General features: G+C 44.3%; 1 long non-coding RNA gene across 1 annotated transcript; it reads right to left on the bottom strand.

Annotated features, from left to right (window-relative positions):
* Positions 1 to 5290: 5290 nt before the first annotated feature.
* LOC144792556 (uncharacterized) lies at positions 5291 to 23437 on the bottom strand. The gene is made up of 3 exons (XR_013602578.1): positions 23375 to 23437; positions 7752 to 7816; positions 5291 to 5335 (listed from the first exon to the last, which is right to left on the bottom strand). It is a non-coding gene; the product is annotated as an uncharacterized LOC144792556 (long non-coding RNA).
* Between the last annotated feature and the right edge of the window lie 3562 nt (positions 23438 to 26999).

Genomic DNA, 26999 nt, shown 5'->3' on the forward strand with positions numbered 1-26999 from the left:
TGCAAGGCTACCTCTCTCATTTACTAAATGATTACATTTAATAAAGTGTAACTTAAGATTGGGAGCAGTTAGGAAAATACTTATTTTACTATTTTGAATTGTAATGCCACTTTTAGAAGGTTGTCATTTCTGTGCCTAATTTTACAGGGTCTTTCTACCAGGAAACATTGTCACAGGGCTGTGGCTGCCTTCTCTGTGAGGGGTTATTGATTCCTCCCAGACATGGAGACAAATGCGGCTTGCTTAGTTGCTTAGTTGACATGATAAACCATTCTTGCAGGATTTCAGGGAGAGGAGTTGTACCCAGACAGGGATTACACTTTGAAGACCTTGCCTGACACACACACAAAGGAAACCTGACACTACCCTTTTGTCACCCCAGACATTTGTGAGCCAAATTAAGGAAGGACCGGGGACTGGGCCAGGTATCGCTCCCACACAAAGGCTGGCACTGGGTATAAAAGGTGCCCTTTCAAACCCCAAATCAGATCACATATGGAACTTTGGAAGACTAAAGGAAGGACTACCCTGCTGCCCTGCTCTGGAAGGACTGCCCGACTGCCCTGCAGCGTGTGGGAGGAAGACTAGACCTACTCCTTGAACCTAGGGCCATTAGAGTGACTCTATTGCTAGCTGGTTGGCCACCTGTGTGAGGTACAGGGAGACAACAAGCTCCAGAGACCCTGTAACCCTGTTGGGAGGTCGCTCCCCCTCCGTACAGCACTGCCTGCGTGTCCTGCTCCTGCCGCTGCTAAGGTTAGCTCTGAGCCCCCTGATCTGTGCCCCGTTGTTTCTCTGTGTGCCCCCTGAGCTGTGCCCTGTTTTGCCATTCTCACTGTGTGCCCCCTGAGCTGTGCCTCATTCTCTTCTGTGTGCCCCCTGAGCTGTACCTCGTTCTCTTCTGTGTGCCCCCTGAGCTGTGCCTCGTTCTCCTCTGTGTGCCCCGGGATTCTTGCCATTGCCCCCGTGCCGACCACTGCTCCCGTTCCTGCCGCTGCACCCCCTGCGGCCCCGCCCCCCCTGACCGCCCATTCGCTGCCCCTTCCTCCCGACTCCCTGCTTCTCCTCCCTCCCTCCTCCCCATATATGCAGTGGACGCGTGCAACGGGCACGCCGCTGGCGCGCTGAAGGCAAGCCCGTCTACGCTCATCCAGGCCTGGACCGCGCCCAGTGCCAGACCCCCTGTCCCCCGCATACGCCACAACACCCGACTCGAGCTACGATGCCAGCACTCTCCACGCACTCAACTCCGGAGGAGAACACGCCTGCTACCAGGCCTCCCCGAAGCGCTCCCAAAGACCCTTCACTTGCCAGAACTGCAGCTTCACCAGCATCCGCCCAGCCAAACCTCCACCCATGGAAGAGCCCAACTACCTCAGTTGCATCCTCCTCAACACCCGCTCCGCCCGCAAACATGCCGTTGAACTATGGGACCTCCTCGACTCAACATCCCCAGACGTCGCCTTCCTGACGGAGACCTGGCTGAACCCCTCCTCAACACCCGGCATCGCCATAGCCATACCAGAAGGCTACAAGATCACCCGCAGGGACCGCACCAACGGAGTAGGAGGAGGAATCGCCATCGTCCACAGGAACACTCTCAGAGTCTCGACCAACACCGACGACTCCCTCAGCACCGCCGAACACCTGCACTTCCAAATCCACACCGACCCCAACACCACCCTCAGAGGAAGACTCATCTACAGACCCCAGGACCCTGACCACAGTTCAGAGGCTCCATCGCCGACTTCAGCAGCACACACGCCCTCGCCTCCACGGACTACATCCTCCTCGGGGACCTGAACTTCCATCTCGAGAACATCAACGACACCAACTCCACCACCCTGATCGACAACCTTGACAACCTTGGACTCAGACAGCTTGTGACAACACCCACCCACGCCGCCGGCCACACGCTTGACGCCATCTTCTCCGCAAGCCCTCATGTCTCCTTCAACCACACCACCGAACCCCACTGGACCGACCATCACTGCATCCATTTCACCTTCAGGAAGCCCACCACGCACCACCGCACCCAACAAATGCCTCGCCGCAACTGGGGCAAAGTCACCAAAGACCAGCTACCCACCACCCTTGCCCAGAGACCACCCGCCGACCCCATCGACCCCGACACCGCCGCCTACAACCTAAGACAGTGGATTGACCACTGCGCCAACACCCTCGCCCCGCTCAAGAAACCCTCCAACAGCCACACCAGCAAGAAAGCCACCTGGTTCACCGAAGACCTCCAGGCCTCCAAACGAACATGCCGAAAACTGGAGAAGTACTGGCTCCGTGAACGAACACCTGACAGCTACACCTCCCACAAGAACGCCACCGGCAGACATCATCACCTCATCAGAGCCACCAAGACGGCCTCCTTCAAAGGCCGCCTAGACAACAACGCACATAACAGCAAAAAGCTCTTCAATATCGTGAAGGAACTCTCCAACCCCAGCTCCAACACCAACGACATCCCACCTTCGCAGGACCTGTGCGACTCACTGGCCACCTTCTTCCACCACAAGATAGCAGACATCCAAGACAGCTTCAATGTTACGACCGCCACAACTACCACTGAGACATCCGCCACCACGACCACCACCCGCACCAACCTCCTGCTCTCCTGGACCTGCATCAATGACGAGGACACCAGCAAGATCATGAACACCATCCACTCCGGATCACCGTTAGACCCATGCCCACACCACATCTTCAACAAAGCCAGCACATCCATCGCACCCCATCTCCGGAAAGTAATCAACATCTCCTTCAAGACAGCAACCTTCCCGGAAAGCTGGAAACACGCCAAGATCAACGCCTTACTCAAGAAGCCCAAGGAGGACCCCAAGGACCTCAAGAACTTCCAGCCCATCTCCCTGCTCCCGTTCACGGCGAAGGTCATCGAAAAAAACGTCAACAAGCAACTGACGCGCTACCTCGAGGAGGAACAGCAACCTGGACCCGTCCCAGTCCGGGTTCTGCAGCAACTTTTGACTGGGGTGAATGTGTGACATTGATCCACATTCTGTCCATCATTGTTGTGTTTGCAGTTACCGCTCTAAGTGTACTGGGGATGCTCAGACGTGAGTCCCAGACACTCCACACCACTGGAATCAAGCTAGCCGGGCTGATGAGAGGTGTTACCTCGAAACCGGGCCGGTCCTCGGATGCTTGTTTCCGTTCTGGGAAGGACATGGCTTTTGTAGTTCGGACTGGACTGTTCCCATGGGGCAACAGGGTCAGCGCTGATTTGCATATCGCCATTGTCTAACCCAGGGTGGTGTGGAGTGGAAAAACGATGGATTTGGGCCCAGATCTTTTGACTGGGGTGAATGTGTGACATTGATCCACATTCTGTCCATCATTGTTGTGTTTGCAGTTACCGCTCTAAGTGTACTGGGGATGCTCAGACGTGAGTCCCAGACACTCCACACCACTGGAATCAAGCTAGCCGGGCTGATGAGAGGTGTTACCTCGAAACCGGGCCGGTCCTCGGATGCTTGTTTCCGTTCTGGGAAGGACATGGCTTTTGTAGTTCGGACTGGACTGTTCCCATGGGGCAACAGGGTCAGCGCTGATTTGCATATCGCCATTGTCTAACCCAGGGTGGTGTGGAGTGGAAAAACGATGGATTTGGGCCCAGATCTTTTGACTGGGGTGAATGTGTGACATTGATCCACATTCTGTCCATCATTGTTGTGTTTGCATCTGCAGCAACCATAGCACCAAAACCGGCCTCATCGCCGCCACCGACGACATCAGGACCCTGCTAGACAACGGAGAAACAGCGGCCCTCATCCTCCTGGACCTATCAGCTGCCTTCGACACGGTCTGCCACCGCACCCTACGAACAGGTCTACACAACGCCGGGATCCAAGAGATGGCCCTGGACTGGACCACCTCCTTCCTCTCCGGCAGAAACCAGAGCGTCCGCCTCCCCCCTTCCGCTCCGATGCCACTGAGGTCATCTGCGGCGTACCCCAGGGCTCATCCCTCAGCCCAACGCTGTTCAACATCTACATGGCACCCCTCGCCCACGTCGCCTGACAGCACAACCTCAACATCATCTCCTACGCCGACGACACCCAGCTTATCCTCTCCCTCACCAAAGTCCCTCACACCGCCAAAACCAACCTCCACGAATGAATGAAGGCCGTCGCCGACTGGATGAGGATCAGCCGACTGAAACTGAACACAGACAAGACGGAGGTCCTCATCCTAGGCTCTACCCCTTCAGCTTGGGACAGGTCCTGGTGGCCAACAACACTAGGAACAACCCCGACACCCACCGACCACGCACGCAACCTAGGGGTCATCTTCGACTCCACCCTCTCCATGACTAAGCAGGTCAATGCCGTCTCCGCATCCTGCTTCAACACCCTCCGAATGCTTCGCAGGATCTTCAAGTGGATCCCCACCGAAACTAGACGAACAGTCACCCAGGCCCTCGTCAGCAGCAGGCTGGACTATGGAAACGCCCTCTACGCAGGAACGTCGGCAAAGCTCCTGAGACGGCTGCAACACATCCAGAACGCCTCGGCACGTCTAATCCTTGACATACCCCGCCGCAGCCACATCACACCCCACCTGAGAGACCTGCACTGGCTCCCCGTCAACAAGAGGCTAACCTTCAAGCTCCTCACCCACGCACACAAAGCTCTCCACAACACCGGCCCAACATACCTCAACAGGCAACTCAGCTTCTACACCCCCACCCGCCAGCTCCGCTCCGCCAGCCTCGCCCTTGCCACAGTCCCCCGCATCCAAAGAACGACTGGCGGTGGCAGATCCTTCTCCCACCTCGCCGCCAAGACCTGGAACACCCCCCTACCAACCTACGGCAGACCCAAGACCTACTGGCCTTCCGAAGACTCCTCAAGACCTGGCTCTTCGATCAGTAGCAGCCCCCCCACCCTTCATCCCCCCTAGCATCTTGAGACCCTCACGGGTATGTAGTGCGCTTTACAAATATCCTGATTGATTGATTGATTGTAACCCACTTACCTGCTGCTTGTCCGTACTGGAGTGAGTCCTGGCCCCCAATTGGTGCCGCCCAGGTCATGGGTCCTTGGTGTGGTGCTAAAATCGCCTCCTCCTACCTATACCTGGGACTTAGGAATATTTTCACCAAAAACTACTCTGAGAGCCGACAGGAGACCGAGACCTACCAGCAAGCTGATCATATGAAGGTACATCTCCGGTGGTATTGGCTTTGCACAGCAGCTCCTGCTTCAGCGTGACTTTTGACAACGGTATCCGGCCTCAAGGAGCCCTTTTCAGCTATAGCCTGGAGCCTCGTCCCGCTGGGGTGTTTTGAGCTCCAGAAACAGTTCTAAGGAAAAGGGAAGAATTCTTTATTGAGCTTGATATTGAGATTGATAGTAACCAGTGTTCCATCAACAACAGTGACCTCCTCAGCCTGAAAATCCAGCTTTTCCTACTCGGATCGTTTTACACAGTCCTCGACTGCTTCATTGAGACCTCGTCCATAAGCTCCCAGTTGTTGATGATCTCCTCTTGGCTGCCGCCTGCTGCCTGGCCCCACCGAGGACTCTACCTTCTCCAGGAAATCTTCAGAATTTCTTATAAGTCTAAAGGTAACTCTTGAATGGGGTGAATTTGATACCTGTATCCAATCCGTTGTCGGCCTTAACTTGTGACTTTGCACCAGTCACATGTGACCAGATACCCGCACTTTATTCTTTTTGGCACAAATTTTCATAACAAACTTTAAAAATTCATACCTTTGGTTCTACTGATTGGATTTCATTAAAGTTACCGACATTTTATTTATTTAAATGTGCTCTATGTTTCTAAATTTATGGGGGATTTTTCTTGTGTTGTGTTATCACTTTATTACTGTTTGTTTGCTGAATAAATACTTTACACATTGCCTTTAAGTTAAGCCTGATTGCTTTTGTGCCGAGCTACCATTGGATTAAACACAGGTCAATTTAAGGGCTTTTTGTGATTGACTCTGACAAGGATTGTGCATATTATTTGAGCGGGACTTCCACCCAATTTATTATACATAGAATACTGTGAGAGGCCGTAGTTGAACCATATTAGATATGCTTGACAGTCCTGCCACAAAATTGAATGTATCCAGAAGAGATCAGTGATTACCAGCAGGGCCGTCTTTAGTACTGGTGGTGCCCTGTGCAACATTGTTTGGTGGCGCCCCCCAATGACCACCTCGCGATGGATCCCCTCATTACCACCAAAATGCCCGCCAAGTCTCCATAACCAGTGTCTCTTAGATTCATTTAGTTTTCAAAACACTTTACATCACACATACATTGCACGGAAACAATCATATGTGTGTAAATCACTGATTGGGAAATTTTACATAAGACAGAGGCTTACAAGGTGTAGGAGTCACATGTCATCCATACTGGTAAGCAGTATAGTTGGTCTGGAAAAGCGCAAATTCAGAATTTAAAAAATGTAACACCATTGTTAAGGGTTTTCTTTCACAATAAGAATTGATTTCTACCCGTATGAACTCTTTTGGCAATATTAGGATAAGGAAAGACTGGGCAAAAAACATCTAGCTGTAATATATTCCTTGCAGTTTGCATGCAGCTCTTTGATGACAGTAATAGCTCACTGCTCTATATTAGGATTTTAACTTTTATACTACAAGTAACAAAAGGATCTCAAAAGCAATAACCCATTGACTTATTTCTAGTTTCTGAATGGGCACGTTCTTTGCAGCAGGCATATAAACCGTCGTCCTCTACCAGGCAAAGCTCCAGTCTCTCTACAGGAAGAACATTAATCACTGGAGATATTGTGACATTTTTATTGATGCTTGAAAATTGCTGGGACAAGGAACGTGGCATCTGATGATGTTAAAACAATACCACGTGCAACAATTAGAAAAGAGGGCCCAAGGGTGAGTTTAAAGACCCACTACATACACACCCCCATACTTGAAACTCATAACATAAATTATATCTAGGGGTCAAACAAATGTGACGCTCAACTGAACAAAACTACGACCTCGATATGACAAACAAAGATTAAATTAGTAACCAGTTGTTAATTGTGGTGAGAGAGCCCAAACCATGCACCTGTGTGTGACAAATGCTAAGTGAACTTAGGCTCAAAAGCATGGGTAGAATTTTCCCATCAGTAGCCGTTCTGTACCGCCCTTGACATCATATGGGTTCTCCTTGCCCAGGAGATAGAGTTCACAGCCTATAGATGTTTTCTAGGCTGTGATGTCGCCATAGTGTGGTTGTTAAGTGGATGGTGCAGAATCTTAATGATGGTGGCTACTGAATAAGCAGTGCAAAAAGTGTAGGTGAATTAAAATTGGGTAGAGCTGTATTAATTGCAAATTTTTATGTTTTTATCAGCTCTCCCAAATCTAAAAATTGTGTGCAGAAACATATTTAACAGAATATCTGTAAGCAATAACGGTCGACATGTTTCAGCATTGATGGCTAATATGCCAATGCATTCCTCAGGACCAGATGGTTAATTGCTACTGCTATGTAATGTAAAAAAAAAGTTAAATAAAATGATATCACCTGCATATATAAGGTAATATACTCCACCACAAGACTGTTGTAGCATCACGTCGCAGTCAGTTTGAACAGGACAGACACATGAAAAAAATAAACATAATTGGAGACAGATACATTATGTAATGATATAAACAGCAATCGGACATCATTTTGAGACTATCTGTCAGAAATCCAATAGTTAAAAGTATAACTACATGTTTCATAGCCACTCACCCATTTGTTGTGGGGATGGCTCTTCACCCCACCTGGCTGCAGCTCAGGTATAGAGGAGCACCGCTCTAATTTAAAAACAATAAGGAGACATTCAAAAATATTCTTAAGTTGGCTTCATACATCGCAAAACTGAGTGGCGCTTTTGATCAAGCGAACGGAGAATGGCACATATCAGCCCTTTTAAAAAAACGTGTGCCGTAGATCTATCAGATCTTCGCTTAAAGTGTACAGTAAAAGCCCCAATAAGTCACCACACATAGAATGCCCACAGCTTCTTTTAGAGATTTAAGAGCATATTCCCGAAGGCGTACTGTGGAGTTGTTCGCCTTACGCTGTTAAATATAGGCCAACATCGCCACACATCCCTGGTATCTGCTTCTTCGCGCAGTCTACCCGTAGCTTCTTTTTTTTTACACATCAACTCGTGTTCGCATTTGTGTGATATTACATCGCTTTCATTGTGCTGTTCAATGTGCGTGCCCCGCTTGTCAGCAAACATCGCCTTACAACACCGGTAAACGACTTAGCGCGGTATATCCGTAGCTTAATTTTAAACAACATCAGCTCGTGTTCACATTTGCGTGATGTTACATTGTTTTCAATGTGTTGTTAAATATGCGTACCCCGCTTATCAGCTAACATTGTCTCACATCCGGGGTATCCGCCTTAACGCGGTCTACCCGTAGCTTCATTTTAAACAGATCAACTTGTTTTCGCATTTGCATGATGTTACATCGCTTATACTAGGCTGCTAAATATGCGTGCCCCGCTTATCAGCAAACATCGCCTCGCATCCCCAATGTCCGCCTTCACGCGATCTTCCCTATGGCTTCAATTAAGCAGATCGGCTTGGTTTCGCATTAGCGTGGTATTGCATCGCTTTTACTGGGCTGCTAAGTATGCGTGTCCCGCTTGTCAGCTTTACCTGACCGTCGGTGTCTCCAGACGTTCCTCTGCCCTGTCTGGGGAAGCACCGCGGCCATCTTTCTGTGCCTTTTTGTCAAACAGTCTGCTTCCTGTCAGTCACGTGATGACCGGGAATTCTGGGACATGTAGTCCTCATGTTTCAAATTTAAAGATGCATCCAGAATTCTCATGAAAGAATAGTAATTTGCCCTCAACTCGCAATTTGCAAGGGATGTCAGTCCGTTCATAATGACAGCACAGGTTATAGGATGTTAATACTAGCTTTTTAAATATTTTATATATCTCATGTTTAATCAGTGGCAAAATAGGTTCAAAAAGGAATACCACTACCATTACGTAAGTGTGTGTATACGTCTACCCCAAAGATGTCACCCATATACACGGGTTCTGAACCAACCTTCTAGGTGAATCTGGTGGTTTAGGACAGGACTAGCAGTGGAAGACAAGTCATCTAGATTCATTAAAGTGACATCCAGGGTATTGGTTCGTTCAGTCCATCCTTATCACTATTTAACTTGTAAACCCACTTCTGTTCTTTTTTAAACAAGAATTTGCTCACGTCGGGGCAATGGTTGGGTATGAAAGGCTGTTCAAGGACAGTCCAGACAAATTCGTTAGGTCCATGGCCCTTTTCCAGAAAATGCGATGTCAGACGGGTAGCTTGTTTTCGGCAACGTACTGTGCTCTTATGCTCTGTAATTCTAACTTTCACCTTTCGTGTGGTCATGCCCACATAACGTTTGTTACAGGGGCAAGTGATAAGATAAATTAGATTCTCGCTGTTACAGTTTGTAAATGTGAGCTGTTGCCAGGGTCTATTGGTTCCAATGTTCACACTATTGGATTTACAAGTTTGAGGGCAAACGGAGCACGTCCCACAGGGGTGATGGCCCTGCACTGGTGGAAGGTCCCAGAGGGTACCGACATGTCTGACCTCTCTACGCTTTGGTCTAGTATGGACGAGTTGGTCCTTTAAATTCTGTCCTCTTTTGAAGGCGAAAAGGGGCATAGGTATTGCGTCCCCACCTGTGTTTAGGATTGACCAGTGTTTTTGAATGATCTTTTGAACCTGGTTTGACCTCGTATTGAAGGTGTTAACGAATGTGATCCTGTTAGATTTTTCTTTAGGCATCATTATTTCAAGCAGGGCATCGCGATTGTTATTCGATGCTCGCTTTTTTGATTGGCGGATTATTCTCTTAGGGTAGTTCTTATCAAGAAGTTGTTCTTCCAATCTCCCTGAGTGTGTCAAAAATGCCTCTTTATTAGAGCAGTTTCTCTGGACCCTAAGGAACTGGCCAAACGGCAAGTTGTTTCGAAGTGCCCTAGGGTGACAGCTCTCATAGCTCAATAAAGCGTTTCGGGCCATGGGCTTCCGGTAGAGTTCTGATTCAAGACCTGTTTCTGTGGCTTTGATGGTAAGGTCAAGAAATGCTAGATGGGTCTTACTATATTCTATGGTGAATCTTAAATAGATGTTTCACCTGTTTAACCACTGGTGGAAAGCTAGTAGATCTTCTTCAGTACCACGCCAGACCACGAATATGTCATCAATGTATCGCTTCCAGGTACGAAGCGATACAAAGAAAGGGTTAGTCGATGTCAAAACTTCCATCTGCTCGAAATGATGCACGTACAGATTAGCGAGACTGGGAGCAAAGACACTACCCATGCTGGTCCCTGATGTTTGTATGTAGGTAGTGTCTTCAAATTTAAAATAATTCTCCTTCATCGCTATTTCTGCCAGGCCCATGATGAAAGGTACAGGCGTTATAGATTGCAGGTCTCTCTGCTCCAACAGATTACCAACCACTTCCAATGTTTCTGTCTGGGGTATCGAGGTGTAAAGTGACTCTACGTCAAAAGAGACAAAAATGTCAGTAGTAGAATCAAAATGTATCTCGGGCAACATCCTCAAGACGTCCTTTGTATCTTTAAGAAAAGTGGGCATTTCTCTGACCATCGGATTCAGGAAAAAATCAACAAAAGTGGATAGGGGTTCTAAAACAGAACCAATTCCCGAAATGATTGGTCGTCCCACAGGAGGTCTTTGGGGTTTGTGCACTTTGGGAAGACAATAAAAGTAAGGGATAGTGGGATGAGAGGTCTGAAGATATTGACCTTCTTGTGATGTTATCCACCCTTCTGAAGTAGCTTCTTCCACTAGGTGCCCAATGGTGGTCTGTAATCGTTTGGTAGGGTCCTCCTGTAGAGGACGATAGGCATTGCGATCCCGCAATTGCCTAAGACATTCACTACGATAGACCTCAGTGTCAAGTATAACAATTGCTCCGCCTTTGTCGGCGGGCTTGACTATGATATTGTCGTTAGATGTTAATGTGCGTAATGGCGTCTTGTTCTTTCCTTGGTAAGTTCATGAAAGGCTTGTTAGGAGTATTAAAGAGATTTTTCATGTCATTCTCAACGGCCTCTTCGAAAGTTAAAACTTTCGTCGGCAAGCCCACTGCTGGTGGATTAAATGTAGATGGTTTCTTTAAACCTGTATTTTTATCCACCAATTCCATTTCTGTATTGGTTTCTTTGCCGAAAAAAATAGTGGAGTCTAATTTTTCTGAAGAATTTGGCTAGTTTGATCTGTGCCGTGAATGGGTCGCCTGGTTGAGTGGCCACAAAACCTAGTCCTCTATTTAGAAGACTCTCTTCGTCATCAGTAAGTGTGTGGGAACTCAAGTTGAACACGAGACTGTCGTGTTGCTTGGTCCCGCTGACTCCTGTTGTATCTGAGGTACCTTCTTCCCATTCCGTAGGTCCATTGTCAGAGCTGGTCCCCAGTGTACTTGTTGCACCGGTCCCTGTCCTCTTCTTCTGCCTCTTGTTCGTCTTGGGCCGAACCCTAAAAAAGGCTGCATACTTGGATCTTGTTGCAATTGTGGCGGGCAGAAAGGTCCCATCTGCTTAGGAAAAGTCGGTCCGTACATCCATGGGTTGGGCTGCCACCATGGTTGGAACTGGTTTTGATTTTGATTTTGGAAATTGCCCCTCCAGCTTCTTCTACTGCCCCGTCCTCGGTTTGAGTTGATTCTTGCACCATTCTGAGAGGTGTCTGAATCGCTTGAGGCGTCGTCAGAGCTGGATGTTGCATACGTTGAACCCCCCTTGCGTCCATTGCGATTGAATGTTGGTGCAATGTATTTTTCGCTGGTATATGGATAGATTTTTTCTGTAGAGAATTTAGCCAAATCTTTCTTGAATTTCTCTAACTTTGCAAATAAGATTGTTTCTTTAAACTCGTTGTTGTTCTTGTTACTATCTTCTTGTCCACTTTTAAGAAGTGAACTCTTTAGTGTTGTTTTTATCTGTCCTTCTAGCACCTGTATTTCAACCAGAATTTTATCAGCAACCCTTTTCGCAGTTTTAATTATGAGGACTAGCCAGTCGCGTGTGCACCTCCATGCTATCATGGACCAATCTTGTACAAACTCCTTGTCGTCCAGAAACTATCTAGGAGCATTGTTAACAATATGCCCTGATGGTGCGCAGTTTCCACGTAGGTACTCTGCCATGGTGATTCCATGGACAATGGTTCTAGAATGCGATTTTTTCAATACAAGGATCTTTGCCCACCCATCTCCACTACTGCTCACTACTACAGGGATGCAGTCTAGTATACTTGGGTTCTCGTCTAGGATGTTCTGCACTTCCGTATCTTCAAAAGCCAAACCCCAATTGGTGGCCATTTTGAGAACGGAATGCCGCAATGTTAAAGGAAGCAAAGTGATTCCCTATGTATAAATATCCAACTATTTAGAGAGTGAATGTCTCACTTAATGAAACCAAAGAGGAGCGGTAAATCCGACTAATCTCAATGAGATTGTCTGGGAACAGAGGGAACCGCAGCCGAGGCTGCACTACAATACCAAATACAACAATTAGAAAAGAGGGCCCAAGGGTGAGTTTAAAGACCCACTTGATACACACCCCCATACTTGAAACTCATAGCACAAATTATATCTAGGGGTCAAACAAATGTGACGCTCAACTGAACAAAACTACGACCATGATATGACAAACAAAGATTAAATTAGTAACCAGTTGTTAATTGTGGTGAGAGAGCCCAAACCATGCACCTGTGTGTGACAAATGCTAAGTGAACTCAGGCTCAAAAGCATGGGTAGAATTTTCCCATCAGTAGCCGTTCTGTACCGCCCTTGGCATCATATGGGTTCTCCTTGCCCAGGAGATAGAGTTCACAGCCTATAGATGTTTTCTAGGCTGTGATATCGCCATAGTGTGGTTGTTAAGTGGATGGTGCAGAATCTTAATGATGGTGGCTACTGAATAAGCAGTGCAAAAAGTGTAGGTGAATTAAAATTGGGTAGAGCTGTATACATTGCAAATTTTAATGTCTTTATCAGCTCTCCCAAATCTAAAAATTGTGTGCAGAAACAGATTTAACAGAATATCTGTAAGCAATAACGGTCGACATGTTTCAGCATTGATGGCTAATATGCCAATACATTCCTCAGGACCAGATGGTTAATTGCTACTGCTATGTAATGTAAAAAAAAGTTACATAAAATAATATCACCTGCAGATATAAGGTAATATACTCCACCACAAGACCGTTGTAGCATCACGTCGCAGTCAGTTTGAACAAGACAGACACATGAAAAAAATAAACATAATTGGAGACAGATACATTATGTAATGATATAAACAGCAATCGGACATCATTTTGAGACTATCTGTCAGAAATCCAATAGTTAAAAGTATAACTACATGTTTCATAGCCACTCACCCATTCGTTGTGGGGATGGCGCTTCACCCCACCTGGCTGCAACTCAGGTATAGAGGAGCACCGCTCTAATTTAAAAACAATAAGGAGACATTCAAAAATATTCTTAAGTTGGCTTCATACATCATAAAAACTGAGTGGCGCTTTTGATCAAGCGAACGGAGAATGGCACATATCAGCCCTTTTAAAAAAGCGTGTTCTGTAGATCTATCAGATCTTCGCTTAAAGTTTACAGTAAAATCCCCAATAAGTCACCACACATAGAATGCCCACAGCTTCTTTTAGAGATTTGAGAGCATATTCCCGAAGGCGTACTGTGGAGTTGTTCGCCTTACGCTGTTAAATATAGGCCAACATCGCCACACATCCCCGGTATCTGCTTCTTCGCGCAGTCTACCCGTAGCTTCTTTTTTTAAACACATCAGCTCGTGTTCGCATTTGTGTGATATTACATCGCTTTCATTGTGCTGTTAAATGTGCGTGCCCCGCTTGTCAGCAAACATCGCCTCACAACACCGGTAAACGACTTAGCGCAGTATATCCATAGCTTAATTTTAAACAACATCAGCTCGTGTTCGCATTTGCGTGATGTTACATTGTTTTCAATGTGTTGTTAAATATGCGTACCCCGCTTATCAGCTAACATTGTCTCACATCCGGGGTATCCGCCTTAACGCGGTCTACCCGTAGCTTCATTTTAAACAGATCAACTTGTTTTCGCATTTGCATGATGTTACATCGCTTATACTAGGCTGCTAAATATGCGTGCCCCGCTTATCAGCAAACATCGCCTCGCATCCCCAATGTCCGCCTTCACGCGATCTTCCCTATGGCTTCAATTAAGCAGATCGGCTTGGTTTCGCATTAGCGTGGTATTGCATCGCTTTTACTGGGCTGCTAAGCATGCGTGTCCCGCTTGTCAGCTTTACCTGACCGTCGGTGTCTCCAGACGTTCTTCTGCACTGTCTGGGGAGGCACCACGGCCATCTTTCTGTGCCTTTTTGTGAAACAGTCCGCTTCCTGTCAGTCACGTGATGACCGGGAATTCTGGGACATGTAGTCCTCACGTTTCAAATTTAAAGATGTATCCAGAATTCTCATGAAATAATAGTAATTTGCCCTCAACTCGTAATTTGCAAGGGATGTCAGTCCGTTCATAATGACAGCACAGGTTATAGGATGTTAATACTAGCTTTTTTAATATTTTATATATCTCATGTTTAATCGGTTCAAAAAGGAATACCACTACTATTACGTAAATGTGTGTATACGTCTGAGATATATAAAATATTTAAAAAGCTCCTATTCCCCGTGGGACACGCATACTTAGCAGTCCAGTAAAAGCGATGCAATACCACGCTAATGCGAAACCAAGCCGATCTGCTTAATTGAAGCCATAGGGAAGATCGCGTGAAGGCGGACATTGGGGATGCGAGGCGATGTTTGCTGATAAGCGGGGCACGCATATTTAGCAGCCTAGTATAAGCGATGTAACATCATGCAAATGCGAAAACAAGTTGATCTGTTTAAAATGAAGCTACGGGTAGACCGCGTTAAGGCGGATACCCCGGATGTGAAACAATGTTAGCTGATAAGCGGGTTACGCATATTTAACAACACATTGAAAACGATGTAACATCACGCAAATGCGAACACGAGCTGATGTTGTTTAAAATTAAGCTACGGATATACCGCGCTAAGTCGTTTACCGGTGTTGTGAGGCGATGTTTGCTGACAAGCTGGGCACGCACATTTACCAGCACAATGAAAGCGATGTAATATCACACAAATGCGAACACGATCTGATGTGTTAAAAAAAAGAAGCTACGGGTAGACTGCGCGAAGAAGCAGATACCGGGGATGTGTGGTGATGTTGGCCTATATTTAACAGCGTAAGGCGAACAACTCCACAGTACGCCTTCGGGAATATGCTCTCAAATCTCTAAAAGAAGCTGTGGGCATTCTATGTGTGGTGACTTATTGGGGCTTTTACTGTAAACTTTAAGCAAAGATCTGATAGATCTACAACACACGTTTTTTTTAAAAGGGCTGATATGTGCCATTCTCCGTTCGCTTGATCAAAAGCCCCACTCAGTTTTTATGATGTATGAAGCCAATTTAAGAATATTTTTGAATGTCTACTTATTTTTTTTTTAATTAGAGCGGTGCTCCTCTATACCTGAGCTGCAGCCATGTGGGGTGAAGCGCCGTCCCCACAACGAATGGGTGAGTGGCTATGAAACATGTAGTTATACTTTTAACTATTGGATTTCTGACAGATAGTCTCAAAATGATGCCCGATTGCTGTTTATATCATTACATAATGTATCTGTCTCCAATTATGTTTATTTTTTTCATGTGTCTGTCCTGTTCAAACTGACTGCGATGTGATGCTACAACAGTCTTGTGGTGGAGTATATTACCTTATATATGCAGGTGATATCATTTTATTTAACTTTTTTTTTTACATTACATAGCAGTAGCAATTAACCATCTGGTCCTGAGGAATGCATTGGCATATTAGCCATCAATGCTGAAACATGTTGATCGTTATTGCTTACAGATATTCTGTTAAATCTGTTTCTGCACACAATTTTTAGATTTGGGAGAGCTGATAAAGACATTAAAATTTGCAATTTATACAGCTCTACCCAATTTCAATTCACCTACACTTTTTGCACTGCTTATTCAGTAGCCACCATCATTAAGATTCTGCACCATCCACTTAACAACCACACTATGGCGATATCACAGCCTAGAAAACATCTATAGGCTGTGAACTCTATCTCCCATGCTTTTGAGCCTGAGTTCACTTAGCATTTGTCACAAATAGGTGCATGGTTTGGGCTCTCTCACCACAATTAACAACTGGTTACTAATTTAATCTTTGTTTGTCATATCATGGTCGTAGTTTTGTTCAGTTGAGCGTCACATTTGTTTGACCCCTAGATATAATTTGTGCTATGATGTTAAAACAATAAACATGGCACCCCCACCCAAAGTCAGCGCCCGGTGCGGTGGCACAGATCGCACCGCCCTACAGCCGGCCCTGTTACCAGTGAAAAATCCATAGGGAATTCAATGTGGCGAAAGATAGAGATTTTTTGTCTACCTTTTGTGGGAAAGAACAAAAACAAAAGAAAAGTTATCTATTTGTAGCATCCGATTTCAATCATTGGCATCTTCATCAAAGTCCATTGATTGAAGTTGTAAAGTCAAAAGCTGTGCGACTTAATTTATTTCTTTAAATTTTGCTTTATCAAGTACAAAGCTGAAAATGTTTTAAGAGAAGAGAAATTGGCCCTTCACAACAGCAGAAATTAATCTGCTCATGGCCGTGAGCACAACACTCTATGGGCAGTGGCGCCGGCACATACAAAAAGTGGTGAGCGGGGGAGCGAAGGAGGGAGAACACAGGGTGGTTAATATTAATTACAACATTTTTAAAATGACTTATCTGAGGCTGTCGGCAGCGCCGCGCTTCAGTGGTCTTCTTCCTACTTCCTTGTCCGAGCAGGCACTGGGGCAGCATCAGACTCCCTGTGTAATCCCAGTGCTGCTCTCATGCTATGAGTGCAGCATGTGGCATTGGCCTGAGAGGGCTGCTTTAACGCTCCGCTCAAGACAGAGAGTCTGTGCTGTTTCTCCAGCTCCGCTGTTTAATACAGCTGGGTTGGAGAAACCTAGGAGTGCATGTGTGTTTGGACGGACTGAGATGGCCGGCCTAATACACATGCGCACTTACAGTGCAGGAACCAGTCCTCCTCCCCCTTCCATGGCCCGCCCCCACCCGCCCTTAAAATATTGTTTTATTTTTGAGCTGCTGGCTCTGAGCCAGTGGGGGGGGGACGCTCCTCGCCACTGCGTAGAAGCCACCCCTGTCTGTGGGCTTGATTACGAGTGGGTCACTTAATTTCAACCCATGCGTAAACCCCTGTTTACACATGAGTCGGAATTACTAATTTGAAGGTATTTAACGCATTCGATAATTATTGGATGCGTTAAATACCTCAACCTTAAATTTCGGCAGGTCAAGCCTGGGGAAAACATATGGTATTTACCTATTTTTCAGAATTTGGTGAGTTAAAACACCAAAATCTGCATAGTATTTCAACACAGTCTCATAATAGGTGTTATTTATTGCACCCGAGAAATAACATACCCTGGAACTGATTACGAGTTGCTTGTTATATTACAACGCATGCGTAAACCCTGTTTATTAATGGCTGGGTCGCAATTATGAGTTTGAATCTGCTCATAGCCGTTAACACAATACTCTCTGGGCCTGATTATGAGTGGGTCACTTAATTGTGTCTCATGCGTAACGCATGGGTCGGAATTTCGAGTTTGAATGTATTTATTGTATTCAATAATTAATGGCTTGGTTAAAAAACTAAACCTTCGTTAAATTTCGGCAGGTCAAACTTGCTGAAATTTAACAGGAGAAATTGTATGGTATTTACTGTACCAATGCGGGTTTTGGTGTGTTAAACACCAAAATCCGCATGTTATTCCCCACAAAGTGGTAATAGGTTTTATTTATCACACACTATAAATAACATACCCCATGGTATTGGTATATATCATGTGTGAAACATAACACCTAAACTCGTAATCAGGCCCTGTATTTCCCATACCCACCACCAGAAAAGGTCTTTTGGTAGGTATTCAAGCAGCAAGGAAAGGATGTATGTAGCTGCTGAGTAAACTAAGTTTTGTTTTCCTGCTGCTACTCAGAGCCATTGCTCCCTGTGAGGTGCGTGCACCCACCTCTGTCCACCCGAGCGCGCAATGCTGTGTGTGAAGTGTGCACATATAGCGGGCTGCGGGGTGATTGTGTGCCTTGGTTAAAGTTTTCATGTTAATTGCAGCTCATGACGGGCGCTGCGATTAGCATGAAAACTTTAACAAAGGCACACAACCACCCCATAGCCCAGCTCTATTAAGAAAAGAAATGCAGCAAGTCTACAAACACGGCGTGTGCTTCAGAATCACCTGGAAGCACACACCGTGTTTGTAGCCTTGCTGCATTTCCTTTCTTAATAGAGCTGGGCTGCGAGATGATTCTGTGCATTTGTTAAAGTTCTCATGTTAATTTCAGCTCATGACGGACACTGCGATTAACAGCTATTATCTTACCTGGACATAGCATTGTCCCTGAGGTGCTGCATCTGGAGTACATATATGTAAATGGTAGGAGCCTCACTGCACTCTCTCTATAGAACCTGTCTTTCCCCAAAGCCATTTGTCTAGCCATAAACACTGGCTTCACGATAGGCTGTAAACTTCTTTGGACTTGCCTTTGATGCGCAACCAGAGTGCAGCAAACAGACGCTGTCTCCAACTCCAAGTGCTGTTGCCTTGAGGGCTGATGAAATTCTTTTTTTTTTTAAGTTTAAAGTTTATTGAAGAAAAGATTATAACATACATAAAAAGAAAAAGCATATAAACAGAAATCACAATGAAAGGCTACTATGATCAATACATTGAGGGAGAAAAAGGTGGGGGGAGGAGGAGAAATATTACCTGAATCACAGTTCTAATTGAAACACCATTTGTAATAAATACAATATTGCGCATAAAACAAAGTATCCATGAAAAGGAAAAAGAAGTAATATCGGAAGCTAATCATCAAGAAAAGTAAAACATAAAATAAAAAGACAACATAGAGTTTATGGAGGTTTCCTAACTTCATCCGGAGTGATAACTATAGTGGAAGAAGCTAAGGCTGAGGACGATAAATATGAAGATAAAGGAAGCCAAAAAAGATCTCTTTTAATGCATAGAGAAATAGGGGTGACATTGCTTGTATCTAATCTATGATGAAAACAAACAGCATTCCACCAAGCCCTGAAAGTAAGTTTCTCACTTGTTTCCTGTTAGAAGTAATTAGATGTAGGGCTATCGCTAATAGTAAATCAATTAGTGAGGGAGTGGAGGTTGGATATGGCCAGGAGGGTGATAAGGAGCCCAAGAAGATGTTAGAAATAGAAAAAGGAATTTGGGTATTGAAGATTTTATTAATTTGGGACCAAACCAAAAGCCAAAAGCGGGAAAGAGAAGGGCAATCAAAAAGCATATGTTTTAAATCGGCCGAAGGCCCTTTAGATGACCAGCAGTCTGAGGGGTGGTCTGAAGAGAAGGAGGCTAATTTCATTGGGGTAAAAGGAAGGCGTTTGTACATGAAATATAAGGTCTGAGAAGTATTAGCTGCTCTTGACGTTTTGATGAATCTTTAACCATAATTTGTCCCAAAAAGTAATAGTCCAACATTCTACAAGATCCTTTTCCCAGAACAATTCACATTTGCTCTTGGGTCTGTCAGAAGGGAAAAATAGAATTTCCATAAAAAGATGCGGCCGAAAAAGTAGAAGATAGTAAAGGAAAGAGATTGGAACATTTAGTAGGAATATTGGGGCTGGGTGGCAAAGAAAGAAGATATTGTAGAAGAGGAGGAAGGAGTGATTCATACTGAGATTTACAAGAAGAGGGTAAAGAAAAGTTAAATTGAAGATCCGAGAAAGAGAGAGGAACATTATTAGATACCAGTTGAGAAATCCAGAGAATACCCTTGGCCCTCCATGTTTTCCAATAAATGGTACGACTTTTAATACGCAGTAAGTGATTATGCCAAATGGGTTGATGATCTAGTGAGGATAAAACAGGGAAGGAGGACGGTAAAAGAGGTATTAATATTTTACACGTATTGGAGATCACTTGAGAGCAAAAGGAAGAAATATTGTTAGTGAAAGCAAGAGATTTGTTAAACTGAAATGGAGCTATAAAGTGTTTCTCAATCGTCAACCAAATAGGAGGATGGATAGGCTGATCCTGCTCATGAGATATCCAATGAGAGGATTGCCTCAAGGAAAAAGCAAGATGATAAGATTTGAAGTCAGGAAATATAAGACCACAAGAAGACTTATCAGCTTTGAGAGCATTAAGAGCTATACGAGAATACTTATTCTTCCAAAGGAATTTGTTTAAAATAGAGTCAATTTTTAAAAAATAGAAACCAGGAATATGGTCTGGAGTCATGGATAAAAGATAAAGAATTAGCGGAGAAAGCATCATCTTAATAGAATCTAAGCGCCCCCACCAGGAGAGAAAAAGTGGATGCCAACGATCTATAGAAGCGGACAAAGTTTTGGAAAGATTATCAAAGTTTTCTTTCAGAGTTTCTGGGATGGTAGGAGAGAACCATAAGCCTAAGTATTTATTTCTAGAGGTTTTCCAAGAAAAACCAGTAGAAATAAAATCATGTTTTAAGCAAAGAAAATTTAAGGGAAGAACTTCACATTTATCCGAGTTAAGTCGGTGGCCAGATAATTGAGAGAACATATCTACTTGAGAAAGGAAAGCAGGAAGAGAAGTAGCGGGATGGGAACAATAAAGAAGGATGTCGTCGGCATAGACAGACATTTTAACCTGTCTAGTATCGAGTTTAAAAAGGGAAATTCTGTCATCAAGCCGGATTTTCGTTAAAAAAGTCTCTAAGGCAATTATAAATAAAAGAGGGGATAGGGGGCAACCTTGACGAACTCCTCGAGAAAGGAAAAAATAATCAGAGGTTTTTCCATTAACAAAGATAGAGGCTTTCGGTCCTAAATATAATAATGAAATGAGAGAAATTAATTTAGCCGGAAACCCAATCCATTTAAGAGCTTAACACATAAAATCCCACCTAATTCTATCAAATGCTTTTTCAGCATCTAATGGTAAAGCGGCAATGGGATAATTAAGAGAAGAGGCTTTACTTAGAATATTAAAGAAAACCCTGGAGTTATCTGAGGATAATAGACCTTTGACAAAGCCAGATTGTTATGGTCCAATAATATTGAGTAGGACGGGGTAAATACGAAGAGCAAGAATCTTTGCAAAAATCTTATAATCTAAATTAACCAAGGAAATCGGGCGATAATTTTTAGATAGAGAAGGATCTTTATTACTTTTGGGGATTAAACAAATCACTGCTTCTTGGAAAGGACCTGAAGAGGAATTATGCTGTATAAAAAACTGATAAAGCAATAAAAGATGGGGTAGTAATAAAGTGGCGAAGTGAGCATAGAATTCAATAGTAAAACCATCAGGTCCAAGTGCTTTACTCATTTTTAATTTTGAAACAGCATTTTTAATTTCAGATAAGGTGATATCCGAATCTAATGGGGAAAAATCCGTGTTAGGGACTAGAGGGGGAAGAATCGAGTGAAAGAAAGAAAAAAGTGCATCCGAGGAAGGTTGTTGTTCTGGTGTATAGACATTTTTATAAAAAGAGGCAAATTCCTTGAGAATATCATCATCCTTGAATAATGAGTCGCCAGCATTATTACGGATAGATTCAATTTTTGTCCGCTCCCGACGAATTTTTAAATAATTTGCAAGTAATTTGCCCATCTTGTTCTGGCCTCCATAGTAACGTGCACTACTTCTTAAAAGATAAGAGGAAGCAGCTTCTGTAGAAGACTTATTAAAATATATTTTTGCTTCAATAAGATTTTTTAAGGAGACCTCAGAGTTAGAGCGATAATAAGAATACTCAAGATGTTTAATTTTGGCTAATAACCTGGTAGGTTTGTTTTCAAAAAAATTATTTTTCCGTGAAACAAAGTTCATAATAAAACCCCTAGCCGCTGCTTTAAAGTTATCCCAAATCATTACTGGAGAAGAGTCTGGGGTAGAATTAATAGAGAAGAATTCAGTTGCAAAAGAAGTGAATTGGCCTGTGAAATTAGGGTCTGATAATAATGAATTATTAAAACGCCATCTGCCAGCGTGAGGAGAAAAAGGTAGCAAATCAAAGTCCACAGAAACTGGAGCGTGGCCTGATATTAGAATAGAGCCAATCTCTGAATGTGAAACGAGTTGGGACAGAGGCTTACTGAAGAAAAGATCATCTATTCTAAGATTGTGAGTTATGAGGGGGAGAATAAAAAGTATATTCCTGTAAGTCCGGATTGCAAAGCTTAGAAATATCAGTTAAAGCTTTGCGGCGTATGGCAGATGTGAGTTGTGAGTGCATCTTGGTGTTAGAGAATTTTACAGTGGAATGCCTATCTAGAATGGGGTCAAGGACCTGGTTGCAATCCCCTCCAAAAATAATATAATCGTCATTAAACATAACAAGCTTATCTGAAACCAGATTCCAAAACATTTTATCAACAGTAACAGGAGCATAAACATTAAACAGTACTAGAGGTATCTGATCAATAAGAAGTTTAACAATCACCCAACAACCGTCAAGATCATTCTCCTGATGACCTACAGAAAGTTGGTGTTTTTTATGGCATAGGATAGATAAGCCATTTTTCCTTCCTAATGTGGGGGAAGAGAAAACATGACCCACCCAACCTCTTTTCAATTTAGCTGCTTCAACCTCTGAAGGTGAGTTTCCTGAATAAAAGCAAAATCAGCATTTAAGCTAGCCAGATGACTTAACACACGCTGTCTTTTTATAGGGTTATTAACTCCTTTAACATTCCAAGTCAAAACTCTAAATGGGAACGATTAAAAAGGAAACATGCACAGGTGATACAAAAGCAACCAAATAATAACTATCAGATAAAACATGAACAAGAGTGGTTTTAAAAAGAAAAAGAAAAACTATTAAAAACAAACATATTGAAATGTTATGAAAACAGTAAAATGAGCGTCTATCAATATGAATACAAACAAACATTATGCAAATAGCACAAAAATTCAGGAACCTGTGACTTGAGGAAAAAATGATAGAGACTAAAAATATAGATGAAAAATTCAGGAGTAAGAAGAGGCAGGAAGAAAAAAGTAAAAGAAGAGCACAATAGAAAATAGAGGAATAAAGGGAGAAAGAGAGAAGTGGAAGGGATAGGAAGGGAAAAAACTGAGAAAAGGAGAAACAGGAAACATGAATACGATGAAAATGTAATAATAAAAGACAAAAAAGGATATCAAAAAGACATACCTCAGGACAACAATAAGACTGGGGATGGTGGAACCAAATAAGGAAGGCAGCACACCGGACCAGGGATTCCATCGAAACGCGGCAAAAGGAGAAAGACCTCCAGGTATAACATGAAGGACATATAAAACGATCAAGGGACCACAAAACCTGCACCTAAAAGAAAGAAACCGTAAAGAAAAAATGATTAATGACTAATATAATAACAAAAAAAACAAAAAAACAGAACCAGAACTCGGAATACATTAAACATCAAGTAAAATAAAAGAGCAGGTATTTTGACATAACAACTCAACCATAAGCATAAGCAGAGACATTTATGGACAATAATTATGCATGAGGGACGTCCATAGATTCAGATCTGCAAGAGTCTAGAAATTGTTGAAGAAGCATCGGATCCTCATAAGTCGTCGTTCTGTTGTTGTAAGTCACTTTAAAGAGGCAAGGATGGAACAAGCCACAGCGAGCATTCAAGGAACGTAGAGCAGCTCTCATCTCCAGGAACTTCTTGCGGTGATCTGCAGTGGTTTTGGCATAATCCTGAGTAAAGAAAAGATTGGAACCATTCCAGGTAATTTTCCCTTTCTGCTTGGTAGCGTGTAAAACTTTAAGTAGTTCTGTGTATTCCAAAAAGTATAGGATAACACCTCTAGGTTTTACTGGAGAAGAAGAGGAGGAGCGGGAAATGGAACCTAAGCGATGAGCTCGTTGGATGTTTAAAGGAGGAGAAGTAGGGAGACCAAGAAGAGTAGGCAAGAAGGACTGGAGAAACGAGATGGGATTGGATCCTTCAAGCCCTTCCGCAAGACCGTAAATGTGTAGGTTATTACGCCTGTTTCGGTTTTCCAAATTTTCAACTTGCTACTTAAGATAAGTAATCTCCTCATGCATTGAGGGAACTTGGTCAATAACTGGTTGAGCTGAGGCAAAACGTTCTTCAAGAATCTCCACCCACCTCTCAGTGTGAGACCAGTTGTCTTCAAGGCTTTGAAGTTGAGAATTTGTTTCCGTCATGTAGGGCTTAAGTGAACGAATTTTCTCCAATAAAAGATCCATAAAGAGGGAGGAGGAAGAACCAGTGGAAGATGGAGGATTCACCTTGACTCTTTTTCCTGAAGTAGAAGCAGCCGAAGAGGGCGTCTTAGTAGACGGTTTTGAGGATGGACGAGATGTATGAGGAGAGGTGCATTTGACGACAGATGCATCGCTTGTGGAGTCATCCACAGTATCCTGCAGAACACTAAATGGATTGCTGTCTTCTAAAGATAGGTTGAGTACATTTTTTTGTTGAGAAGAGTTCCGGTTAAAGCGTGACGTCGCCATGGAGAACTCGAAATAGAATAAGAATACAAGTTCATAAAAATCAAGATAACAATTGTGGAGAATTCAACAAAAACGTGTTATGTTGCGATTTCCAACAGACGTAGCTGAAAAGGAGGAAAAGAAAAATAGCAAACCAGTAGTATAAAAAATCACTGTAGTACAACAATGAGCTGCAGAAAAAAGAAATCCTCTGATGCCATTAGTCAAAATGAATAAAGTTCCAGGATTGAGGTATTTTTTTAGAGAAAGTACTGCATCTCATGATGGGAGCATGGAACTCAAAAGGAGGAGCCTGCTAGTAACCAAAGTATATGAGACAGCATAGTACTGTAACACAGCATAAGTGACAAGAAGTTGAAGCATTCATCTGAATACGTTGTGAAGAGCTTTTAATTGGTCAAAAACGAATATTTCTAAAGAGCACGCCCCAAAGGCAGTCTGCGTGCCAGCCGCAGAAATAAGCCTCCAGAAATAGTCTAAACATTACTAATGGCCAGCAATCACCACAGCAAAAGAGCCAGTACAGTACACTCAACTAGTACTAATCAAAATCAACTCACACTCACTCATGCTCACTGAACTTAATTTATATTTGTTATGTGCGATTTTCTTACACTTTTTTTACACTGCGTCATGGTCTCCGTTGCTTCCTTGCGCCAAGCCCTGCGCTGCGACACATGCTTTGCCTGACCTGTCTTGACTGATTCAGTCGCTGCCTGTCTGCACTACTGCAGCAACTGCAATGCTTGCCATAGTGGTGCTGGTATTGGCAAATGCGTGCAGCGCACCACGAATAGTCTCTTCTTCGGTGAACTAGATGAGAAGATTGAAGCATGCCCCAATGGCAGAGACGATGGGCCAATCACTGCATGGCTTTGTGAAGCCATGCAGTGATTAGACAATAACTCAGTCGACCTGAAAGTAACCTCTCAGTACCACGATGCTGTAGTGCACACCAGCAGCCTGGTAACCGCGCCTCTTGCAGCCAACCCAGACACTCCTCTCTTACTTTTGTTATCAACACAGCAAGAGAGCAGTGTCAGGATTGGATTGGGCAGCCAAAGTTAGCGCTCATTAGGAGACTAGGGGTCTGCAGCTGTGATTACCCCCCACACACCTGGCTCACTCATTGAGCATATGAAAGAGACCTCTAATGCGCATGTCGGGCTGGCCGCAGAAAAACTGCTGTCCAACCTGACATGTGGACTGCTACTTTCAAAAGTAAATCAGTGAGTGACTGCGGTGCAACTGTGCAAGATTGGTGTAATTTACGGATCTCATGTCAAGTGACGACAGGCACGGATTGGGGGGTGGTGGGGAAAAGGGCGGGAGAGGGTAAAGAAAAAATAAGTGAACTTACCTCCTCGCTGCATCTCTCCTCCATCTTCTCTCCGCGTCCGGCCGGAACAAGAAGCACCCAGGCTCCCCTAAGCCAAACACAACGCTGCAATGTAGAGTTGTGATTGGTCTGAGCACCATGGTTCGGCGCTCAGACAGGGACTGGGAGCCTGGGCATGTTCTTCTCCCAGGCTGTAATACAGCCCGGGAGGAAAACATGTAAAGTTGGTATGACTGTTTGGCCAGCCCAAGACAGCCATCCAAACATTCATGTGCACTTACAGAATGCCCACTAGTCCTCCCCCTGCTCTGTGAACAGAGCAGCCTCGCCCGCCCCGCAATGCTGCAGCAGCAGGAAAATATAAAATGATTATAACATCGAGCTATTATCATTTTATTTTTCCTTTATTTACACTGCTGAAAAGCCTTAGCAGAGGAGCCGCCACTGCTCATGTCCTTCATCCATTTAAAGCTCTCCTGCTACTTTCAAAAGTCAGTCAGTGAGTGACTGCGGTGCAACCACGCAAGATAGGTGTAATTTACGGATCTCATGTCCAGTGACGGCAGGCACGGATCGGGGGTGGCGGGGTAAAGGGCGGGAGGGGGTAAAGAAAAAAGAAATTAACTTACCTCCTCCCCTCATCTCTCCTCCGCCGTCTCTCCGCGTCCGGCCACAACAGGAAGCAGCCAGGTTTCCCTAAGCCAATCACAACGCTGCATTGCAGAGTTGTGATTGGTCTGAGCACCATGGTTTGGCTCTCAGACAGGGACTGGGAGGCTGGGCATGTTCTTCACCCAGTCTATAATACAGCCCAGGAGGAGAACATGCAAAGTTGGCATGACTGTTTGACTAGCCCAAGACGGCTGGCCAAATATTCATGAGCACTTACAGAAAGCCCACTACTCCTCCCGCTGCTCTGTGAGCAGAGCAGTCTCGCCCGCCCCGCAAAGCAGCAACAGCAGGAAA

This window comes from Lissotriton helveticus, chromosome 11 (genome assembly GCF_964261635.1).
Source record: "Lissotriton helveticus chromosome 11, aLisHel1.1, whole genome shotgun sequence".
Taxonomy (NCBI): Eukaryota; Metazoa; Chordata; class Amphibia; order Caudata; family Salamandridae; genus Lissotriton; species Lissotriton helveticus.